This window comes from Zingiber officinale, chromosome 1B, assembly GCF_018446385.1.
Source record: "Zingiber officinale cultivar Zhangliang chromosome 1B, Zo_v1.1, whole genome shotgun sequence".
Lineage (NCBI taxonomy): Eukaryota > Viridiplantae > Streptophyta > Magnoliopsida > Zingiberales > Zingiberaceae > Zingiber > Zingiber officinale.
This window is the reverse complement of record NC_055986.1, coordinates 65,825,031-65,850,526: the sequence shown is the minus strand read 5'-3', so window position 1 is coordinate 65,850,526 and position 25,496 is coordinate 65,825,031. Positions and strand designations below refer to the sequence as shown.

The 25,496-nt window shown below is 39.9% G+C and overlaps 1 protein-coding gene across 1 annotated transcript in view; it reads left to right on the top strand.

The window, feature by feature from the left end:
- Positions 1–25,496, top strand: part of LOC121967675 (protein YIPF1 homolog) — a 43,270-nt gene that overhangs the window by 3,832 nt on the left and 13,942 nt on the right. The window lies entirely within an intron of this gene.

Genomic DNA, 25,496 nt, shown 5'->3' with positions numbered 1-25,496 from the left:
TTCTAAAAATATATAAACGTGTGCCCCTAAATATGTAATCATTTTTATCAAAAAAATCAACTAAATTTTGATAGTATCCATTTTGAACATTTTAAAAAATTATCCCAAAGTGAGAACAAGCAGTGTAGTCATCTTTGACATGGTTGAATTTGATCATTATTGTGATCATGGTATACAGTGTGTGGAGACAACATGACTTATTGCATCTGCGGTTTTATAATCCACTCCTATTTAATGTTTTGCATCTGCGGATCACAGGAGAGGTAGAAGGTTGAATACCCAATTGAAATTGCTCTGCAAGAACAAGTTATCCAACAAAAAAATAAAATGTGGCAAGGCAAGAACCAAAATAAGAAATACAAGTTCTTTCTCTTCTTATTCAACCGCTAAAGGTGGAGAAATCATCTAACACAATCTCTAACAAGGAAGCACAAAAGTTTCTTTACAAGAGTGCTTTTACAAAGAAAATAAAGTTGAAAGATTTGTGCATTTATTGAGTTAGAGATTCAACTTCAGGGCTTTCGCTTATGACTTCTTGAGCTACCTTGTACCCTTATTTATAACTAAATCATTAATTTTTTCTTTCCCTGAAACAACCTTTTCAGTGCTTAGTTGATTGATAGGTCATTATCAGATGACTAGTGACATGCTTTGACAATTTCTTGATTCAATTTTCAATTCTAATGGTAATTTGAGTTGGTACTGCTGGACCATTTGTTGACTATTAGGAGTTGATGGATGACTAACAATCTACTGTCCCTTTTGGCCGAAACCTATAGAAGGATTTTAGGCGATTGCACTCTAGCTGATTGACACATTCTGTTAAGCCGCTTGCAAGGTTATGTTTGTGCTTGCTTTCTAGGTTTCTTTGTTTCTCAATGTACTAACCCTTCTTGTGGAGTTAACCTTGGTGCCAAGAGGTTTTCCAAACCACCAGGACTTCCTCCATTCTAAGTAGCTTCTTGTCTTTAGGACTTCCTTGTTGTGCCTAGCATCTAGTCCACTTGAACCTGTTGGGACTCCCTTCATGCTAAGTGTCCACGTAACTCTTCTGTGCCCAGATTCTTACTGGACTTCCATTATGCTAAGAGCCTTCATGGACTTTCATAATGATAAGAGCCTTCCTGTACTTCCATTAATGTATGTGCAACTTATGTCAAACTTGTACACACTTGACATATATATGAGATACCATATAGCCTAACTTAAATATTGCTTAAACATCATAACCCAAACCACATTTAAATACATTCTAGAGCATGATTGCACAAATAGTGTATTCTTTGAGGAACTTAGCCCACCTAACATGTGTGACATTGAGATTAAACAAAATTTAGTGCGAGGATGAACTCATGGGGTAGGGGGTTAATGCGAATGTCTATAAGCTTGAACAATAATATAAAACTCATTGTCATAGGTGGAATAGTTCCACTCTAGATTTAGACTTCCACTCTGGTTCATAGTGTCTTAAGTTTATCTTCAACGAGCTTACACCTATTATCTACCTCTTTAGTGGTAGATGGTGGAGTTTCTCATCATAGATGAAGTAAAATTTTTTAATTATTGCCCTTTTTAAATCTATTGTTAATTTATGTTTGCCTTTCTAATTTTAACAAATTAAGTTCTGTAAATTTTGCTAACCTCTTTCCTTTTGTCAAAGGAAATGTCGGTAAATAAAACAGTTCACCATCCTTTTTTTTCCTTTAAAATTTTTAATCTTTTTTTCCTAGTTTTCTTCATCTATCGCAAATAAGATCTTAAGCGCTTCTACCTTAACATGCCTATAACCATATCTGTCACATCCCCAAGGAGTCCCTGCCCGGGCAGCATCTCCCCCTTATGACAACCTATGAATTCTGAACACATTGCCACAAGACTGTACAAGTATAATAATTACAACTTACACGACTGAAAATAAACAAGCGGAAGATAATAATATACAACCCACACTGTCAGTATAAAGGCAAATCACGCAGATATGAACTGAATAATTGACTGTATGCTAGCACGACTTACACAACCACAACACATAACCGAATAAAAGTAGCCACAAGACTTAAATCCAAGAGCAAGGTAAATTATTACATACCAAGTCCGAAAAACAAAAATGCAAGTAGTGCAGTAAGAAATAGCATAAAAAAATGATCTCAGTGTGATGTGAGACTAGAAGCTAGGATCCTCCAAGCGACTCCTCCATCATCTATCTGTTACCCGGAAATGGAAAATAGTAAAAGAGGTGGTGAGTCTAGGTGACTCCGCGGGTAATAGATAAATGATAGTGCATGGATAAATGTGTAAGGAGATTAAAGTATATAGTGTAGTAGGGAAATAAGAATATGATTATATATGACATAATAAATGCACATACCAGTACCGGTCTAACACACACGGTATAATGATCAATAAATCATTAGGGATCAACAATAGATCTGCTTGTAACACCTGGGTAACACGGCAACCATACGTAACATGCATCAACTATAAATAATGCAATGAGCAGAGCCAGATAATGATCAATATGGTACCGCAAAGCCTAAGCCTGTGTCAGTACATATAACAGTAATAGATCATCATGTGTGGGAGCAAAGCTCCACCACTAGAAATATCATTCTGCGGTGCCAACGCTCCACCACAAGCAAACCATCATATGTGAGGGCAACACTCCACCACAAGCAATACAACATATGTGAGAGCAACGCTTCCCCACAAGCAATACATCATACGTGGGAGCAATGCTCCACCATAAGCAATACAAATAACCAAGACATCAAGCTATCTAGCTAGGGACTGCGGGAGATCACTCTATCACAGATAACCCGTGGGCAATTTGAAATGTTAGGGTCCTTGTCTGTGCAAGTTTACTCTACCACAGATAACCTATGGACAGACAGGATGCAGCTATTTAGCTACGGGTTGTGGGAGATCACTTTACCATGGATACCTCGTGAGTAGCCCAGGCTATAACAACTCGAGGATAATAATATAGCGAACATATCACACAACCCTCTCAACATCATAGTGGAGACATATCATTAACCACTCATAGGAGACTTAATTGACATGTATACATACAATGACACCGAGTAGTGTTACTTACCTAGTAACTAGTTGCATCAACAAGAGTATATAAACTCTATGCAATGTTATGCTATCATACATAGTATGATAGATCTAGGTTTATCTAGAAACATGATCTATCAATCACATATATCTATATGTATGAAAAGGTCCAACAGGTGTCTACCAGACAACATATACAGTAAGTAGCAACACCTATAGTACACACCAGATACATGTGTACACTACAACATAGATATAATCAACATGATACTTCCCATAGTACACCAGACACGTGTGCACACCAATTGATGTATACTAAACAACAAACATAACAAGTAGCACACACTAGACATGTACACAACATACACGTATGCACCCTACAACGTAGGTATAATTAACATGATAGCTCCAATAATACATACTAGACACGTGTGCACACACAACATGAGTATAATCAACAAGATACTTCCAATAAAACATATCGGACACGTGTGCACATACAACATAAGTATACTCAACATGATATCTCCAATAATACACACTATACATGTGCACACACAATAGACACGTGTGCACACACAACATAGGTATAATCAACAAGATACTTCTAATAAAACATGCCAGATACATGTGCACATACAACATGGGTATATTAGAAATATGATCTATTAACTACATATATATCTCTCTATATATATATAGAGATCTAACATGTGTCTATTAACAACATATACAATAAGTAGCAACACCTATACATGTGTGCACACTAACATATACATAATCAGCATGATAACTTCTATAGTACACACCATACATGTGTGTACGCTACAGAGTAAGAATATTCAAAGATTAGACTATATAGATAATAAACAGATTATCTCTAAGATCAAGTATGTAAGTATCGAACTCCGATAAAATATGAGTAGAATAAAGGTAAAGCAACCTAATCAGTCAATTATATATATGCACTAAGATAAATGAACTATCGAGGTCAAGGAAGAAATACTCACCTTTATATGTAGATTGTTCTAAATAAATTCCACGTCAAGATGACCATCTTTGGATCAGAGTCCTACATCAACACGTGTTATTTAGCTAATTATATAGGAATAAATAACTAAATCAAATTAGGGTTAATCCTGTTATCAACCCTAATTAATCCATCTTATTGACTAGATTAGGTTTAATCCAACAATTAACCCTAGTCACACCATAACCTAATTAAATTAGGGTTTACAACCATGGATTATTCCCAAAACTCACCCAAACTCAAGGTGATTGCCGGTGGCTCACGACTGGAGGGGTTCATAGCTGGAAGATAGTGGCCGGATCTGTGAGAGGGCTGCAGAAATCCAAATTAATTAACCCCCAAATCAACATAGTGTTATCCTCTTCCCCTTGCTCTTCCAGTTAATCAAGATTTAACCCAACCAATTCACATAATCTTAATCAATCCGAAATTATTAGATTAATCAATTACGGTTCACCTTACCCAAATTCCATTCCTCTCCAGTAATGGCAGTAGGCAACAGAGAGCCGGTGGCTGTGGTTGATGACAAGTGCTCATGGTGAGGCAAGCTACTACTCGCAACTGAGATCAGGGTAGGTGGCTGGTCACGGGTGAAGAGGGCAACAACAGGGAAGGTCGGAGAAAGTCGTCAATGCTCGTGGCCGAAGCAAATAAGAGACGTCAGTAGCTGCTTGATCGAATGATGACTGCTCGCGACAGTCGATGGTTGCTTGTTGCAGTTGAGACGCGGGAGTTGGAAGGTTGGCGGTCGGTGTGAACCCGTGAATAGAATGGGCGGTGGCGATTAGGCGATCGGAGATGATAGTGACGGTTATGACGATCGTGGGTCCCATTTATACGGGAGAGAAATTGGAGAAATTTTTCGTAATTTTCTTCAAGCGATGATATAAAAGACACTGTATTACTTGAAGAAAATGTACCTTTTAAGATTACTATCAAAAGATGTTTTAGCGCATCCAAAAGTGAACCTTAAGTGATGGGAGAGTTATTAGCAAGTAAGAATAGAATTTTTTGAACCACTCCTTAAACGGTTGGATGACAAATTATACCATGGGTAAAATGTAACACTAATGGTCAAGGTTTTGTAGGGGTTATTTGATTAAAATTATAAAGTTAAGGATAGTGAGTTTAGATAAAAGATTAAGCCCACTTGGCCAAAAGCTAGAATTGAGTTTAACTCATTGAAATCTAAGTGGAGGTTAAAATAAATGAGTTAGAAGTATTGCATCACATGCGTTGCAATTGACTAAGAAATTGAGTCAAGTGTCTCTAGAAGAATAAATGCAATCATGGTCAACACTCCAATTAGCTATGACTTGATGAGATTGAAAGACCAAGGGATATATACTTCTTGAGTTGATTGTCTTTGAGAGTAATACAATCCTGGTTAGTACTCCAATCAAACGACCGCAGTTTTGGTTCGACGAGATTGGAAGACCAAGGGATGCATACTTCTTGAGTCGAGTGCCTCTCGAAGAGTAAACCACAACTTTGGTTCGATGAGATTCGAAGACAAAAGGATGTATACTTCTTGAGTTGAGTGCCTTTCGAAGAGTAATATAATCTTAGTGAGTACTCCAATCAGACGATCCCAACTATGGCTTGACCAAGGGATGTATACTTCTTGAGTCGAGTATCTCTCGAATAGTAAAAATAATTTTAGTCAGCACTTTGATCAGAAGACCACAATTTGACTCGATGAGATTGAAAGACTAAAGGATATATACTTCTTGAGTCGAGTATCTCTTGAAGAGTAAATGCAATTTGGTCAACACTCGAATCAGATAATGGTAGCTCTAGCTCGATGAAATTGGAAGACTAAGTGATGCATATTTTTTAGATTGAACACTTTTAAAAACAAGTGCAATTTGGTCATCATCCTGATTAGACAACCATAATTTTTAGCTTGGTGAAATCAGAAGATTGGAGCTATGGAGACTTGCTTTTAAGCAAGATTTAGGCCTTTGAAGTGTTTTAAAAATACTAGAAATGTGGTTGGAAAAATCGACTAAGGGAGATCATTTATGGTGATCAAGGGAGAGAATACAGGGTATTGCTCAAGGAATCTTTCTTGAGGAAGTGCAACATTCAATAATCGACTATATCATATTCACCTTAATTCAACAATGGTGATAAAAGATATGTTGATAAGTTTTGGATTTATCTTGAAAATTATGGGAGAAGTTATCCTCTCGACAAACCACAAACCTTAGTGAGATAAAAATGAAAAAAAATTTCTATAAGGCATTGAAAGGTTACAAACATTCTAATAAAGCCTATAAATGTGTGGGTGAATCAATAAATATGGGGTATATATACCCAATTGGGGCTCAAAGAATTAATTGCATAAAATGCATCAATCTGTGCCAATATATATGAAATATATATGAAATATTATGATATCTAAGAAATTATGAGGACATTAGTGTAAAATGGTAAGTCTTGAAATGACTTAATACATTATTATAATAGTAGATCTCTAGTGGTGAAATTTCTATTGAATATAGAGAATTGTGCGGATCTACTAGTTAAAAAAGGTCTACTGAGAGATCAAATTATACTGTATGTTTAAGGGAATGAGTTTAAAAGTCAACATTTAAATCGAGTAGTGGTAATCCAACCATGTTAACCAAAGATCTCAAGATTATAGTTCAAAAAGGACAACTAAGCTGCAAGATTAGAGGCACCTAGGGTAATTACTCCAACTCCTTCCTTAAGACAAAATGTGTAACCTGTAAAATGAGTACATGGTGAACAAAAGTTCTTAATGATTCCTATATTATACTGCAAAGGTATAATAGGGTATCAGGATACTCTTCAATGAAACAATTATGAATCCCAAGTTTTGTCCATGGCCAAGACGAACACGATAAAGAATCGGTAAAAACCTAGGGGTTATTGTGTGGATATGTTTATCTTGGTTTACACCAACGGCTAAACAATTTAAGGCATAGTTCATTGGGCTAGTAAATCCTATCATATTCTACTACGGAGGGTTCAAAGTCATAAGCTACCTCTCTTGATGTGATAATCTTCCAATGGAACTCTTGTTTGAGACTTGAAACTTATCCATAATTTCCATTCATGTGGGGATGGTTGGAAAATTGGTTTTGGTGACCAATAAATTAATAGGGATAAGACGATTATTTTGTGAGTAGGTCGTCGTAAACTAATTTCTCGAGTGAATGAGAAATTAATATCTAATCAAAGATTGGTCTGATATGATCAGACGGAAGTTTAACTCGCACACGAGTTGAATTCATGGATAAGATTACATGAACGCTAACTCGAATATGAGGAACCATTGAGATGTGTGAAATTATAATTAATTTCATTAGTTGATTAATTGATTATTTAAAAGATTAATCATGATTGTGATATTAATTAATTAATTAATTAATATTTACAATTGATTAAGTAAATAATTAATCAGATTAATCAATTGAATTAATTAGTGATAATTGAAATGCTTTAAGTGAAAAGACATACCCATGTCTTTTCACCTTTGGAAGAAACCTTTTACCGGTTAGGAGTAACACTTCATCCCTATAATAGGAACCCTATTTCTTTGATTCAATTCACTCCATTCTCAAGTTGTGAATTCTTCTCTTGGGTTCTTTTCTCTCCTCTCTTAAGAGTTTCAAGGCTTCGAAAGTTTGACATGTTTGAAATTTGGAGTGCTCCTATTTCAAGATGCAAGTCGTTGTTGTTAGGACCCTTGGCGGTCGACTAGAGGGGGGTGAATAACTCCTACATAAAAATAAAACAAAAAGACTTTTCTTGAACTTATAACTTAATTAAAACATTTGGATAAACATGGAAATAATAATAAACCAAAAAGACGAAACTCAACAGATTTATTTGGTTACAATCGAGGAAGTTGTTAATCCAAGACATATGAAAAAGCGCACTAAAAATCTCCTTTGGACGGAGAAGCCTTGTACAACAATGAACACACAGAATCAGAAAGTTAAACTCAGACAAACTCAAGCACAAGTATTGTTACTTTGTAATTCTTGTTGTTGTTAGCTTCTGGGAGCAGGGCTGCTTATATAGCCCTGCTCGGGGCGTCTAGAAGGGTTCCAAGCGCCTGGAATGAGATAAAATTCTATTTCCGACGCAACGTTCAAACGACACGTCGAAATGGCTAAGAATGGAGTTCCGGGCGGCCGGAGTCCGGCGCCCCGGACTGGTTCGGGGCCCCTAGTCTGGGTGCCCTGGACTGGTTCGGGCGACCCGACCAGGTCTGGGCGCCCTTAGTCCGGGCGCCCCGGGGCCAAAAGTCAACCCTTTGCTGATTTGTGGTCCCGACCTCCTTCTTTGGTTCCTCTCGCATCAGTCTGGGTCTTTCGCTCTGACTCCGCTAGCTTGGGTGATTTCGGCTATCCGGAATAGGGCTCACCCGAACCCAACTTCTAGCCTTCTCGAGCAAGCTTCCGCTCTGGCTTCTCGTTACTCGAAAACATCGCACGCCTTCTTCTCATCCGCCCGCGTACTCTTCCGCAGCACCTCGTCCCTTAGACGCACCGAGCCCGTCGGCTCTCTCCCATGCCTTCTCACTAGTTGCGTCTTTTGCTCGACATCCTGTGCTCCTAAGTTCCTGCACATTTAGACACAAAGTTAAATATAACAGAACCTATTTAACTTGTTTGATCACATCAAAACTACCTTGGGGTACCAACAACCTCTTTTTTTTTGATGTGAACAACCCAAGTTAAGTTAGGATAAACCAACATAAAGTAAAAGAAATTAATTTTGCAATAAAGTGCAAAAATTGAAAAAAGTTTTAAACTATTTTCCCGTAGACTTAATCTTCCCTTCTTAACCTCTGATCACATAAAAAAATGGAGTACCTAAAAAAAAATTTAAGGGTAACTTTTCAAAAATAAGAAAGTTTTTAAAAAAATTCTAATTTTCTAACATTTTGAAAAACTTATCATGTTTTTGAAAACTTTGAAAATAACTTAGATATCACTTAAAAAAAACTTGTAGTAATTTTAGAAAATTTAAGTTTTGTAAAAAAATATTTGAATAACTATTTAAAGCATTAATTATAATTAAATGCTTTATCAGTTAGTCAATTAAACATTTTATTTTATTAATTGACTTCCATGCTATGGCGAGACACTAGGTCTTCTTGGTTATTGTAGTAACAACCACTTTTTAGACAAACCATCTTAAGGAAATCAAATATTTAATCTATTCTCTGAAAGCCCTAACTTTAAAGTTTTAATCGAAGAATGATTTTGGAACCTAATATAGGTTCCTTCCAACTGGGTTGATTAAAAATCTTTTAGGAATATATTTCTGAGAAATTTTCTTAATTTGTCCCTTATGGTAATTAAGGTATTAATTTAGATCATTAAATTTTCTAATACTTGTATTATATAAGCATGTATGATTTTTTAAGTTCTTTATTTCTTTTTGCAAATTATCATTTTCTAATTTTATTTTGTCAAATTCTTTTGATGGACAAGATTTGGCTGGAATTAATTTTAACTCTTGGTTTTCTTTTTCTAGCTTATAACAATCCTTTGACAATAATTTAACAAACTTGAATAATTTATCGAGAGGCAGAGATCGTACCTGACTTACATTGTCGATTCCGTTGTCCGTACTCCCCCTGAACTCTGCTTTCTTCCGATGTCGCTCCTCCTTCATCGATGCTTTTGATGTTCATTTCGGACGAGCTTGCTTCGTTTTCGTCTTCTTCATGACTTGCCACTAACGCAAGTTCGGCGATGACTTCAATTTCCGATTCGGACGACGTTTCGTCCCACGTCGCCTTTAGCATTTTGTACTTATTAGATTGGACATGCTTCTTGTTCTTGCCCTTGTCCTTGTTCTTCGACTTAGGGCAGTTATCTTTAACGTGCCCTTCTTCATTGTAGTGGTAGCATTTGATTTTCTTTCTACCCTGTAGATGGTTAGTTTTTCTAGATTTAAATAATTTTTTAAATCGCCTTACCATCATTGCCGTTTCATCATCGTCATCGAGAGAGGATTCTGAATCTAGATCATCCATCTTTGTCTTGAGGGCAATATTGTGCTTCGGCTCCTTCGAATCTGCACATCTCGTTTCATTGACTTCAAATGTTGAAAACATTTCTTCTAAGGTGACAGATTCTAAATCTTTAGATATATAGTAAGCATCTACTAATGATGCGCACTCGGTAGTTCTAGGAAATGCATTAAGCGCGTACCTTAGCGAATCTCGGTTGCTTACCTTTTCTCTGAGATTCGTGAGGCCGGTGATTAGTTCCTTCATTCTCGAGTGAAGATGTGCAATAGTTTCTTTTGCTTCCAATTTTATGTTACTCAGTTGATTCCTTAGCAGATCCCGTCTCGCGAGCTTAGCTTCGGGCGCCCCTTCGTGTAGTTCAAGGAACTTCTCCCAAAGCTCCTTTGCTGAGTTGTAGGCGCCGATCCGGTTGACTTTTTGTGACAGTAGGACACTCAGTAGATGGAACTGCTTTGCCGTTTGCCACAAAGTCGGCCTGCTCTTTTTTCGTCCACTGCTATTCTTATCTTTGAGTGCTACAAAACCGAACTTCATTATTAAAAGCAATTCAAAATCGGTTTTAAAAAATACTTCCATTCGCTTTTTCCAACTCGCAAACTTCCCCTCGAACTTTGGTGGGTAGATGCTTGGTCCGACCATCTCGCGTCCTTCGTTTGACGGTTAGTTCTCCTGAAGCGAACTTGACTCTGATACCACTTGTTAGGACCCTTGGCGGCCGACTAGAGGGGGTGAATAGCCCCTAGACAAAAACAAAATAAAAAGACTTTTCTCGAACTTATAACTTAATTAAAACACTTGCATAAACATAGAAATAATAATAAACTAAAAAGACGAGGCTCAACAGATTTACTTGATTACAACCGGGGAGGTTGTTAATCCAAGGCATATGAAAAAGCACACTAAAAATCTCCTTTGGATGGAGAAGCCTCTTACAGTAATGAACGCACAGAATCAGAAAGCTAAACTCAGACAAACTTAAGCACAAGTGTTGTTACTTTGTAATTCTTATTGTTGTTAGCTTATAGGAGCAGAGCTGCTCGGGGCACCTGAAGGGTTCTCGGCGCCTGGAATGGGATAGAATTCTATCCCCGACGCAATGTTCAAATGCTACGTCGAAATGGTTAAGAATCGGGTTCCGGGCTCCTAGACTCGTCCGGGCACCCCTAGTTCGGGCACCTCGACCAGGTCTGGCCGCCCCGGGGCCAAAAATCAGCCCTTTGCTAATTTTTGGTCCCGACCTCCTTTGGTTCCGCTCGCATCGGTCCGGGTCTTCCGCTCCACCTCCGTTAGCTTGGGTGATTTCGGCCATCCAGAATAGGACTCACCTGAACCCAACTTTCGGCCTTCTCGAGCAAGTTTCCGCTCTAACTTCTCGTTCCTCGGAAATGTTGCCCGCCTCCTTCTCGTCCGCCCGCGTACTCTTCCACAGCACCTCGTCCCTCAGATGCACTGAGCCCGTCGGCTCTCTCCCGTGCCTGCCTTCTTGCTAGCTGCGTCTTTTGCTCGACATCCTGTGCTCCTAAGTTCTTGCACACTTATACACATGGTTAAATACAATAGGACCTAACTTAACTTATTTGATTATATCAAAACTACCTTTGGGTATCAACAGTTGTATCTTGGGAAACGAATGCCTATAAATCGTAAGCACCTGGGAGGACTATATCGTCTTAAGAAAGAAAGTCTAGCCTTTACCTTGAACTTAATACTCTTATCCGTTGGGATAAGCTTACTTGAAGGGGGTGTGTTGATATCCGAATATGTAACGACCCAACTCCTGGGTACTAGGCTGTGAGCCGGATCGCTACATTAACTACTGGAACTACTGTGCCGTACCGTGCGGAAAACTAGGTAAAATAAAAATTTCACTAACTGACTCTATTAATCTGATAACTGATGCACCCATGCTGTTATAAGGAAGGATTCAAGACCCTTTCCGGTTGGTGTACATGTGCTAAGGAGAATGCTTGACCTCCCATCTGAGCTAGGAACTCAAACTAACTTCCCAGCTAGCTGCTGATCGATCCACGGATCGATCAATCTTATCGCGCGATGCAGCCGCGTCCCAATCGATCCAGCGGATCGGTCTGCAGACCGATCCAGATCTCTGGATCGGTCCGCAGACCGATCCGAGCACTGGAGGCGCCGAGATGCCTCTGTTGATCTTTGGATCGGTGGTGACCGATCCATGCACTGAAATTTCCTCCGAGGTTTGTATCGGTGGATCGGTCGGTGACCGATCCGGAGGATCTGATAGCATCTTATATCTCATTGGATCGGTCGGTGGCCGATCGATGGGCCGAACCACGATCGGTGCAGGCACCGATCGATGTCTCGATTTCACTCGAGAGTTCTGATATCAGCACTTTGGCGTGCCAAAACATCACACAATAGTTCTAAAACAATGAAGATACATTCTAGCATATAAGTACTAATGTTCTAAACATGATAAGCTAACAAAACATAGTTACTAAGCTAGAACAATTAGTAACAAGACTAAGTATCAAACTAGACATGATAAGTGCTAAACTGAAATAAAACGTATAGATCCCAAGGATCTTTATTCCGGCCCTTGCACACACATCATCGTAGCACGCCCTCCAACCTCCGTTAATCCACTTTTCTTTTACGGTATCTGCAGGTATAAGAAAAGTAGTATCTATAAGCCAAGCTTAGTAAGAAACCATCTACCTCAAAAAACATGCAACGATGCGATTATGTTTTTAAAACATGCGATTTGAAACTAAACTGAGCATGCAAGCATGGCATGGCATGGTATCACACAAAGCATGGCATAACATATAAACCGAACATATTTTAAACTGAAACTGAACTAGTCATGCATATATCTAAATCTGTACATGAACTCAAATCATATAAAGAACCTGAACTGAATGAACGCTAAATTTGTGTTCTCATCACTGGTTTCAAATTTGAAAACTATACATATAATAGATGAAAATACTAAACATCTTGTTGGGCCACGATAATTGTACTTATTGTCTTGCGCATCCCTACGAGACCGGATTGCAAGTCAATTCAGGGTTACTAGGTTATCTCAACCTAGGGACGACTGTGGGAGTCCAACCCATGGATATCTGATCCAAGTCACGGTTGAATAAAAAGTAAAATCTTGAATCTGTTTTATTTTACTTTCTAGGTTATCGAACCTAAAGCTAGGTTATCTGAACCTAGAGGCTCTTTGTGGAGCCTACCCAATGGATATCTGATCTATATAGCTGTGATAACTGATAACCAATGAATAAAATGTTTCTAATATATTTTACATGCTGTTAGGACGCCTATTGGTGCCTCCTGAACTGGGTATTCTATCGAATGCTTGGTGTGCATTAAAAACACACCCTAAAACTGAGAACTGTAAAATTACTGAACTAACGCCAAAACTAACAAGCGAGAGCAATTATACTGCAGGTGAGGGGTTTCTTACCTCAATCGTAAGGTTTTCTTACGATTCTATTCGCTAGGTGTTTCCGGAAAACTGTCCGCTCGACGAACCGCTTCCGTCCTCGCGTTCCTCTCGCGGAGAAGGACCCTTTTTGTGTTGGAGTCGTCGCCGGGAGATGTTCCCTTGGCCCTTGGGGCTTGGTGTACCGTGCGTGAGGGAGAGGAGAAGGAGGAGTCGGCGTGAGGGCTAGGGTGAGGAATAGGTCACGGTAAAACCAATATAAAATAACCCAAATCCCAACTTAAGTTTATATTTATTTTAAGTGGTTTAATGAACCCAACTCTAATATAAATATATTTGGTTCTCCTTCCTTTCAGCACGGCCCTGCTGGGTTCACCGGTTACTAAACTTATCCGTAAACCATAGGTCTCGGGTTCGATTCCCGCCTAAGCTATTTTACGGTTCCAATTATTTTTGCTGCTTCCGCTACTCGGAAAATTCCGGAAAAATATCTAAAAATTCCAAAAAAATCATATTACAATCCCCCATACCTTATAAAAGTTCGTCCCGAACTTAAAACAATTCTGGGTACTTCTGTCTCATGCTGGCCTTTGTCTCCCAAGTCACCTCTGCTGCTGTGTGATTTTGCCAACTGACTTTGACTAATGGCACTTCCTTGTTCCGTAATTTCTTTACTGCTCGGTCTATTATCTGAATAGGCCGACTGTCATAGCTGAGATCATCACGGACCTGTACCAACTGGGGCTCAATCACCTGGGTGGCGTCTGGAATATGCTTCTTCAGCATGGAGACATGAAATACGTTGTGGACGGGTGACATCTCCTGAGGTAGCTCTAGCTCATATGCTACCTTTCCCACTCTCTTCGTGATAAGGTAGGGTCCCACATATCTGGGAGCTAGCTTGCCCTTCTTCCCAAAACGCATGACTCTCTGAGGAAAACTGTATCCCCAATTGAAAACTCTAGGGGTCTGCGTCGTGTATCGGATAGCTCTTCTGACGGCTCTGTCTTGTCTCTATCCTCTGGCTCTGCTGTATAGCTGGTGTGGTATCTGCTACTAGATCATGCAAGCTCTAGCTCCTACATTCACCACTCTCGTACCAGTTGGTGATGCACCTCATGATAGTGCCTCATAAGGTGCCGTGCCGATAGGTGGCTCGATAGCTGTTGTATGCAAATTCTGCTAGACTCGGATATTTGCACAACTTCCTCAAATCTAGGGCCTGAAGCTCGGGCGTATCTTGAGCACGATTCACTCGCTCCGTCGACCGTCCATGCGAGGATGGAAGGTCATCTTGAATTTTAGCGGGTGCCCATAGTGATCGCACACACTTCCGTGTGATGTAAATCTCTTGTCTCATGCGATATAATGGTTCGTGGGACTCCATCCAACTGACTATCTCCTTGAGATCAGGTGAGCTAGTTGCTCCATGGAATAGGATATTCGATAGCTAAGAAGTGGGGATTTAGTCGACTATTACCCAAATGGCATCAAAACCATTCGTGGTTCCGGGTAACCCACTATGAAGTCCATAGAGATATCCTCCACTTCCATTCTCGGAATCTGGATCGCAGAACTCCTCCGTGATGTTCGCCTTAACCCTTCGAGTTAGGCGAGATCTGTGTCTGGCGATATCTCGCTCGTCGAGCCACCAAATCGTTTCTTTAGATCTCGATACATTTGGTGGAACCGGATCATCGCGTAGGAGTCCGTGAGCCTCGTCTAGAATCGCTCGTAGTTCCTCCCGATCGGAACACAAAGTCATCACCGATACACTACCCTGGCGGACACTCAACTCTCCACTTCGATTACGCTAACCTTGCTTGATTTTCGGATTTCGGGATCCTGCTCTTGGTGTCTGGATATCATCAAGGAGGTAGATGCTAAGGACATTGTGGAAAGTGCCCGACTAAAATTTCGAGACTAAAGTTGTAATCTCCTTCCTCGGGGTGGTGACATAGTGCTAAAGATAATAAGGTAGCACTAGACTTCCTGCTAAGTGCGTCTGCTTATTAGCTTTCCCTGGATAGTAGAGGATATCTATGTCATAATCTTTGATCAGCTCTAACCATCATATTCAGATCCTTCGAGTAAAGAAATACTTCAGACTTTGATGATCATACACTCTGCTGAGCTCCGTCATGGATAATGTCTCGAATCTTGAGGCGAACACCATGCAAGCTCAAGGTCGTGAGTAGGATAGTTCCTCTCATAATCCTTGAGTTGCGGAGGCATGGCGATCACCTTGCCTGCTGCCAGTCTGCTCTAATCCCAATTTAGGCGTCGCTATAGATGTCGAAGTTATGCATGTTTTGGTATAGCTAAAATAGAGCACCGGTCAATCTCCGTTTTAGTTATTGAAATTTTGATCCTCATCCTGAAATTTCTTGTTCTTCCGGTGAGAGCGTGGGAGGCTATCTGGAGAAGTCCTCTGAATTTCTGTGTAGCTCGCTAATCCGAAAGCTTCGATTTCACCGGCGTTCTGGGTCTCTTCCAGTTACTTACAGCTTCTTCTTGGGATCTACCATAACACCATCCTTGGAGATGATGTGACCTAGAAAGGCTACATGGTCTAGCCAAAATTCACATTTCGTGAATTTGGCGTACAACTGATTCTGTGAAGGATCTGCAAAACTGTCTTCAGATGCTCTGCATGGTCCTCCTGAGTGCCTGAATAGATAAGAATGTCATCGATGAACACGATGACAAACTTGTCTAAGTATTCTCTGAATACTCTGTTCATGAGGTCCATGAATGTAGCTGGGGCATTTGTCACGCCGAAAGGCATGACTACGAACTCATAATGTCCGTATCTAGTCCTGAAGGCTGTTTTAGGTATATCACCTTCCTTGACTTTAACCTGGTGATATCCTGGGAAGAGGGTACCTGTTTTTAATTGTGACCTGGTTCAAAGCACGGTAGTCTATGCATAAGCGCATGCTTCCATCCTTCTTCTTCACGAACAACACAGGTGCTCCCCATGGTGAGTGACTAGGGCGTATGAAACCCTTGTCAAGAAGCTCCTGTAATTGCTCCTGAAGTTCCTTCAGTTCTGCTGGAGCCATGCGGTACGGTGCCTTGGAAATTGGATTTGTGCCGGGAATGAGCTCATCTCAATTCAATCTCACATGCGTGCTAAGCTGGTAGCTCTTCGGGAAGGCTATTTGGTAGTCATGACTCGAACCTCGATATTTGGTTCTTGTCTGGTGGTGTTGACTACATTTGCTAAAAATCCCTCCTGAATCCAATAGTTGTTGTGCTTTCATCTTGAGAGAAACTTCGCTTTCCTCTTTGGCTTCCGTGTACTCAGTACTCTGCTTGAGGTTGGAATATGACTTTACGGCACTCTATGTGTCGATCGAAAAATCCATTCCAAAGATGACATCGTAGTCGATCATTTCTAGCACTATCGGATCACCAAAAGCTCCATCGCTATAATGGTGATGCTCTGAGCCACGTAGGCGCCATAATGTCTCTGAGGGTAGCGTTGTCGGCGACTATTGAGTATACGGAGGTGTTGCTAGTTTCTCGTGAATGCCACGGATACATAAGAGTGGGTTGCCCGATGTCGAATAAGACAGTTGCATTATCTTGAAAAATATTGATCGACTGTGACAAGCTGCCGAGGCATTTGCTCGTCCTCTCGGTCGGTGAGAAAATCCGGCATTCGTGGTAGCGTGGGGCTTCTAATCTGGATCTGTGGACCATCTAAGACAAAGATACATCGGTGTAGTGGTTGAGCTCCATCTTTGTATCGGTGAGAGGAAATTTCTTGTTCGAACCTTGCTAGCCATGTGCCTTCACATCACATTCAAAACAACCTCGCGTACCCTTGCGGCAAACTCCTGGATGATGTTTCCCACAAGTAGCACACCTGGGATGTCTGGAATGTTTTCCAGCTGGTCCTCCTTTTGGGTCACTGCTTGCCTTGCGTTTCCCCTTCCAGTTGGAGCTATGCCCTTGTTGTTTCTGCTGAGTACCTGAGCCAGCTTGTCCCTTGGGTTATGTGGAAACCTGCTTCTGCTGGGTGATGCTGTGCTGATAGTGCTCGGTGATCAGAGCACTACTCACCAACTCCTCTGTGGTTTGTGGCCTATGAACACCACCAGCCACATTCATTGCGATCTCTGGTCTGAGCATCTTCAGCATCAAGCGTACTCGTTCCTTCTCTGAGCTGACTAGTTCTGGACACAGACGGGCTAACCTGTTGAATTTCTTCACGGCCTCCTGAACTGATAGGTTGCCCTGACGAAACTCTGTAAACTCGTCATAGTGTCGGTTCGTGACTTGCATGTGAAAGAATTCCTCGAAGAATTCTTTCTCAAAGTTGGCCCATGTCATCTGGTTTACTGGCCACTTCGCTTTAATCCGCTCCCACCACATGCGTGCGTCTCCTGTTAAACAGAAGGAGGCACACTTCACCTTTTCGTGCTCTGGCCAGTCTAGAAGCTCCATCGTGCTTTCCAGTGTTTTAAACCATGCCTGAGCATCCCATGGTTCGCTGGTGCCTGAGAAGTTCTCGGGTTTAATTCTCTGCCACCGGATAAGGTAAGCTTCTCTCTTAGCCCTTGCTACTGGGGCTACTGGGACTGGTACTGCAGGCTGAGCTGGTACAACCTCTGTGATTACTGGAGTCGTGAGGTTCGGTACTGGAGTGAATGGGGGAGTAGTCTGCTGGTTAGTTGTAGCTGAGCCACTAATGTTGTAAGGTCTGGGGGAGGCACTGAACTGCCTGCCTCATGCTGGGGCTCAGCCGCTGCTGCTTTCTTAGCTGGACGTCCTCGTACCATTTTCTAAATAGCAAAGAACATATATATATAACTAGGCTATCATGTTATAGTTAACTACTGGTAACATGTTAAATACTATCACTGTAAACATGAATTAATTAACTACCAACATGCGAGCAAACATGAAAGCACATATAACTGATATGAAAGCTGAAAACAAAACTGAGTGAGAGATGTTCTTACTTGGAAGCTGCAGGTACAATGCTGATGTGTGTGTAGGAAGTATGGAACTTGGCTCTGATACCACTCTGTAACGACCCAACTCCTGGGTACTAGGCTGTGAGCCGGATCGCTACATTAACTACTGGAACTACTGTGCCGTACCGTGCGGAAAACTAGGTAAAATAAAAATTTCACTAACTGACTCTATTAATCTGATAACTGATGCACCCATGCTGTTATAAGGAAGGATTCAAGACCCTTTCCGGTTGGTGTACATGTGCTAAGGAGAATGCTTGACCTCCCATCTGAGCTAGGAACTCAAACTAACTTCCCAGCTAGCTGCTGATCGATCCACGGATCGATCAATCTTACTGCGATTCTGTGCCCTGCTGGATCGGTCTGCGGACCGGTGGATCGGTCGGCAGACCGATCCAGGTGTCTGGATCGGTCCGCAGACCGATCCGGTGCACTCAGGCCGATGCCATCTTGTTCGATCTGGATCGGTCGGTGACCGATCCATACTGAAATTTCCTCCGAGCTCTATCGGTGGATCGGTCGGTGGCCGATCCGGAGGATCTGATAGCATCTTATCTCCGGATCGGTGGTGGCCGATCCGATGGGCTGACTTCGATCGGTCCGGGCACCGATCAGTGTCTGATTTCACTCGAGAGTTCTGATTTCAGCACTTTGGCGTGCCAAAACATCACACAATAGTTCTAAAACAATGAAGATACATTCTAGCATATAAGTACTAATGTTCTAAACATGATAAGCTAACAAAACATAGTTACTAAGCTAGAACAATTAGTAACAAGACTAAGTATCAAACTAGACATGATAAGTGCTAAACTGAAATAAAAACGTATAGATCCCAAGGATCTTTATTCCAGACCCCTTGCACACACACATCATCGTAGCATCGCCCTCCAGCCTCCGCTAATCCACTTTTCTTTTACCGGTATCTGCAGTATAAGAAAAGTAGTATCTGTAAGCCAATAAGCTTAGTAAGAAACCATCTACCTCACAAAAACATGCAACGATGCGATTATGTTTTTAAAACATGCAGTTTGAAACTAAACTGAGCATGCAAGCATGGCATGGCATGGTATCACACAAAGCATGACATAACATATAAACTGAACATGGCACATTTATAAACTGAGCATGAACTGAACTAGTCATGCATATATCTAAATCTGTACACGAACTCAAATCATGTAAACTGAACCTGAACTGAACTGAACGCTAAATTTGTGTTCTCATCACTGGTTTCAAATTTGAAAACTATACATATAATAGATGAAAATACTAAACATGCTGTTGGGCCCTGGCAACTGTACGCGCGCATCCCTACGAGACCCGGGATTGCAAGTTCCGAATCCAGTAGGGTTACTAGGTTATCTGAACCTAGGGACGACTGTGGGAGTCCAGCCCATGGATATCTGATCCAAGTACAGTGCCAACTGAATAAAAGTAAAATACTGAATACTGTTTTATTTTACTTTGCTGTTCTAGGTTATCTGAACCTAGAGCTAGGTTATCTGAACCTAGAGGCTACTGTGGGAGCCTACCCAATGGATATCTGATCCATATAGCTGTGATAACTGATAACCAACTGAATAAAATGTTTCTAATATATTTTACATGCTGTTAGGACGCCTATCGGTGCATCCTTCTGAACTGGGCATTCTACCGAATGCTTGGTGTGCGCTAAAAACACACCCTAAAACCGAGAACTGTAGAATTATTGAACTAACGCCAAAACTAACAAGCGAGAGCAATTATACTGCAGGTGAGGGGTTTCTTACCTCAATCGTAAGGTTTTCTTACGATTCTATTCGCTAGGTGTTTCCAAAACTGTCCGCTCCGTCCTCGCGTTCCTCTCGCGGAGAAGGACCCTTTTTGTGTTGGAGTCGTCGCCGGGAGATGTTCCCTTGGCCCTTGGGGCTTGGTGTACCGTGCGTGAGGGAGAGGAGAAGGAGGAGTCGGCGTGAGGGCTAGGGTGAGGAATAGGTCACGGTAAAGCCAATATAAAATAACCCAAATCCCAACTTAAGTTTATATTTATTTTAAGTGGTTTAATGAACCCAACTCTAATATAAATATATTTGGTTCTCCTTCCTTTCAGCACGGCCCTGCTGGGTTCACCGGTTACTAAACTTATCCGTAAACCATAGGTCTCGGGTTCGATTCCCGCCTAAGCTATTTTACGGTTCCAATTATTTTTGCTGCTTCCGCTACTCGGAAAATTCCGGAAAAATATCTAAAAATTCCAGAAAAATCATACTATATTTCTAAAACAAATTCTGGAATTTTTCGGGCTTTACAGAATAGATAACTACTGACGAGATTAAGTCGGTAATGATGATACCAAGAAGGATATGTCTATTATCCGAAAGGGAGTCTCAATAATCGAAAGGATGTGTCGAGAGTATAAATGGGACAAAGTCCACGTTGCCATACCAAGCTCCACCGGTTCAAGTCATCGACTCATCGTCGAGATGACTAATCGGACCTAATTGTTGGATCAACTTTACATATCCATCTACATATAAAAAATTCATGACACTAATTGTTAGAAAATTGATTTTGGTGACCAATAAATTAATAGCGATAAGATGACTCTTTCATGAGTAGACCGACGTAAACTAATTTCTCGAGTGAATAAAAAATTAATATCTAATGAAGGGATGATTTAATATGATAAGATGGATGTTTGACTCGCAGAGAGTTGAATTCATGGATGAAATTACATGAATATTAACTCGAGTATACGGAATTATTGGGGTATGAAATTATAATTAATTTCGTTGATTGATTAATTGATTGATTAAAAGATTAATCATGATTGTGATATTAATTAATTGATTGATTGGTTAATATTTACAATGAATTAAGTAAATAATTAATCAACTTAATGAATTGAATTATTTAATGATAATTGAAAATGTTTAAGTGAAAAGATACATTCCATGTATTTTCACCTTTTAGAAGAAACCTTTCATCTCTTGGTCATTCATTCCAATAAAATAAATCTTATTTCTTTGATTCAGTATATTCAATTCTCAAGTTGTAAATTCTCTTCTTGAGTTCTCTCCTCTCTCTCATTTCTTAAGAGTTTCAAGGTTTCTTAAGGGCTCAAAATTTGGAGTATTCCTATTTCGAGACACAAGTCGTATCTTGGAAGACGATTGCTGATAAATCGTAAGCACCTGGGCAGGACAATATTGTCTTAAGGAAAGAAGGTCTAGCATTCACCTTGAACTTAATACTCTTATCCGTAAGGATAAGTTTACTTAAAGGGGGTGTGTCGATATTCGAATAGATAACTTGACGATCGACAAGATTAAGTCGGTAATGACAATACCAAGAAGGATACGTCTATTACCCGAAAGGGTGTCTCGATAATTGAAAGGATGCGTCGAGAGTATAAATAGGACAAGATCCATGTCAGGGTACGTCTATTACCCGAAAGGGTGTCTCAATAACTAAAAGGATGTGTCGAGAGTATAAATGGGACAAGGTAAACATCGCCATATCGAGCTCCACTGGTTCGAGCCATCGACTCATTGTCGAGATGACTAATCTGAGCCAATTGTTGGATCAACACCACATATCCATCTACATATAAAAATTTCTGACAATCTTAAGACGATATTGACGGTTATGATGACCTTGGGTCCCACTTTTAATGGAGAGAAATCGGAGAATTTCTCCGTAATCGTTTTCAAGTGATGATAGTAAAAGATATTGTATTATTTGAAGAAAATGTTCCTTTTAAGGTTACTATCAAAAGATGTTTTAGCGCATTTAAAAGTGAACCTTAAGTGATGAGAGTTATTGGCAAGGAAGAAATGAATTTTCTTATGTGAGAACCATGCCTTAAAAAGCTGGATGATAAAATTATACCATCGGTAACAATAATGGTCAAGGCTTTATGGGGGTTATTTGACTAAAATTGGATATGAGTTTAAACTATCCAAAAAGAGGGCTAATGAAAGATTTCAGATAAAAGATCAATGCCACTTGGCCAAAAGCTAGATTTGAGTCTAATATAATGAAACCTAAGTGGAGGTCAAAATAAATGAGTTAGAAGGATTGTATTATATGTGTTACAATTGACTAAGAAATTGAGTCAATTGTCTCTAGAAGAATAAATGCAATCATGGTCAACACTTCAATTAGACGACAACAACTATGACTCGACAAAATTGGATGACCAAGGGATGTATACTTCTTGAGTTGAGTGTCTCTTGAAGAGTAATACAATCCTGATCAACACTTCAATCAAACGACCGCAGCTTCAGCTCGACGAGATTGGAAGACCAAGGGATGTATACTTCTTGAGTCGAGTGTTTTTCGAAGAGTAAATACCATCCTGGTCAGCACTTTGATTAAACGACCAAAGTTTTGACTTGATGAGATTGTGGAAGATTAAGGGATGTATACTTTTTGAGTCGAGTGTCTCTCGAAGAGTAAATACTATCCTGGTTAGCACTTTGATTAGACGACCATAGTTTGACTCGACGAGATTGAAAGACTAAGGGATGTATACTTCTTGAGTCCTCTCGAAGAATAATACAATCTTGGTCAGCACTCCAATTAGACGACTACAGTTTGGCTCGACGAGACTGGAAGACCAAAGGATGTATACTTCTTGAGTCGAGTGTCGAAGAGTAAAAACAATCCTGGTTAGCACTTCGATCAAAGTTTGGCTCAATGAGATTGAAAGACTGAAGGATCTAAACTTCTTGAATCATTCGTCTCTTGAAGATTTAATGCAATCCTGATCAACACTCTAATCAGACGATCGTAGCTCTAGCTCGATGAAATTGTAAGACTAAAGCGATACATATTTTCTACATTGAACACTTTTAAAAACAAGTGCAATCTGGTCATCATCTTGATTAGACAACCATAGTTTTTAACTTGGTGAAGTCAGAAGATGAGAGTTATGGTGACTTGCTTTTAAGCAAGATTAGGTCCTTGAAGTGTTTTAAAAACAATTGAAATGTGATTGGAAAAATCAACAAAGAAAGTTCATTTATGGTGATTGAGGGAGAGAATGCATGATATTACTTAAGCAATGTTTCTTGAGGAAGAACAACATTTAATAATCAACTATATGACATTGACCTCAATTCAACACTAGTGATAAAAGATATGTTGATAAATTTTGGATTTATCCTGAAAATTATGAGAGAAGTTGTCCTCTCGACAAACCACAAGCCCTAGTGAGATAAAAATAAAAAAAAATCTCTATAAGGTATTGAAAGGTTACGAACCTTCCAATGAAGCCTATAAATGTGGGAGTGAATCAACAAATGTGGGGGTATAAATACCTAAATTTGGGCTCAAACAATTAATTACATAAAATGCATTGATATGTGCTAATATATATGAGACATTATGATATCTAAGAAATTATGAGGAGGACACTAGTATAAAATGGTAAGTCTTGAAATGACTTAATACCATTACAATAGAGATCCCTAGTAGTGAAATTTGAATATGGAGAATTAGGATTAAGTTAAAAGGCCATACCAGATCGGTTAACCTCATGAAACCTTTCACCTCTTGGGAGTAACCCTTCATCCCTAAAAAAAAAATCTCATTCCTTCCATCTCAATCGATCTTAATTCTCAAGTTGTGAATTAATCATGTAAATTAATGGTAATTGATAAAGTTTAAGTGAAAAGATACACTCATGTCTTTTCACCTCTTGGAAACGAACCTTTCACCTCTGGGAGTACCCTTCATCCCTATAAAAGAAACACCATTCCTTCGATTCAAACACTCATTCACTCAATTGTGAATTCTCTTCTTTTTTTTCTCTCTCCACTCTTAAGAGTTTTAAGGCTTCGAAAGTTCGACCGGGCTCGAAATTTAAAGTGCCCCTATTTCGAGACGCAAGCCATTGTATCTTGGGAGACGATTGTTGATAAACCGTAAGCACTTGAATGGGATAATATCGTTTAAAGAAAAGAAGGTCTAACCTTCACCTCGAACTTAATACTTTTATCCGTAGGGATAAGCTTACCCGAAAGGGGTGTGTTAATATCCGAAGAGATAACTCGACGACCGACGAGATTAAGTTGGTAATGACGATACCAAGAAGGGTACGTCTATTATCAGAAAGGGTGTCTCAATAACTGAAAGGATGCGTCGAGCGTATAAATGGAACAAGGTCCATGTCGTCATATCGATCTCCACTGGTTCAAGTCATTGACTCATCATCAAGATGACTAACCGGGCCCAACTATTGGATCAACACAGCAGATCCATCTATATATAAAAAATTTTGACAATTGTTCGAAGTGTTTATATGGAAATAGATCTACTTAGCGTCGATCTAATTGTTGGGGCTGGTTAGTAATCTTGACGATGAGTCGATGACTCTAATCAGTGGAGCTTGGTATAGCGATGTTGACCTTGTGCCATTTAAACTCTCGACATACCCTTTCGGATATAAAGACACCCTTTTGGGTAATAGACTACCCTTCTCGGTATTATTGTTACCGACTTAATCTCGTCGGTCGTCGAGTTATCCCTTCGGATATCGAGACCTCCTGTGGGTAAAGTTACCCCTACAAATAAGAATATTAAGGTCGAGGTGAAGGCTAGACTTTCTTTCCTTAAAATATTATCCCGCCTAAGTGTTTACAGTTTATTGGCAATCGTCTCCCAAGATACAACGATTTGCGTCTCTAAATAGGAGCACTCCAAATTTCAAGTTCTGTCAAACTTTCAAATCCTTAAAACTCTTGAGAGAGGAGAGAGAGGATAACTTAAGAGGAGAATTCACAACTTGAGTTTTGAGTATTTTGATTGACATTCATGTATACCTCTTAATAGTTCCATATAGATTGACATTCATGTATACTCGAATTAGCGTTTATGTAGTTGCATCTATAAACTTAACTCGTGTGTTAATCAAAACTTTTGTCGAATCATATCATATTAAACCTTCACTAAACATTAATTTCTCATTTATTCGAGAAATTA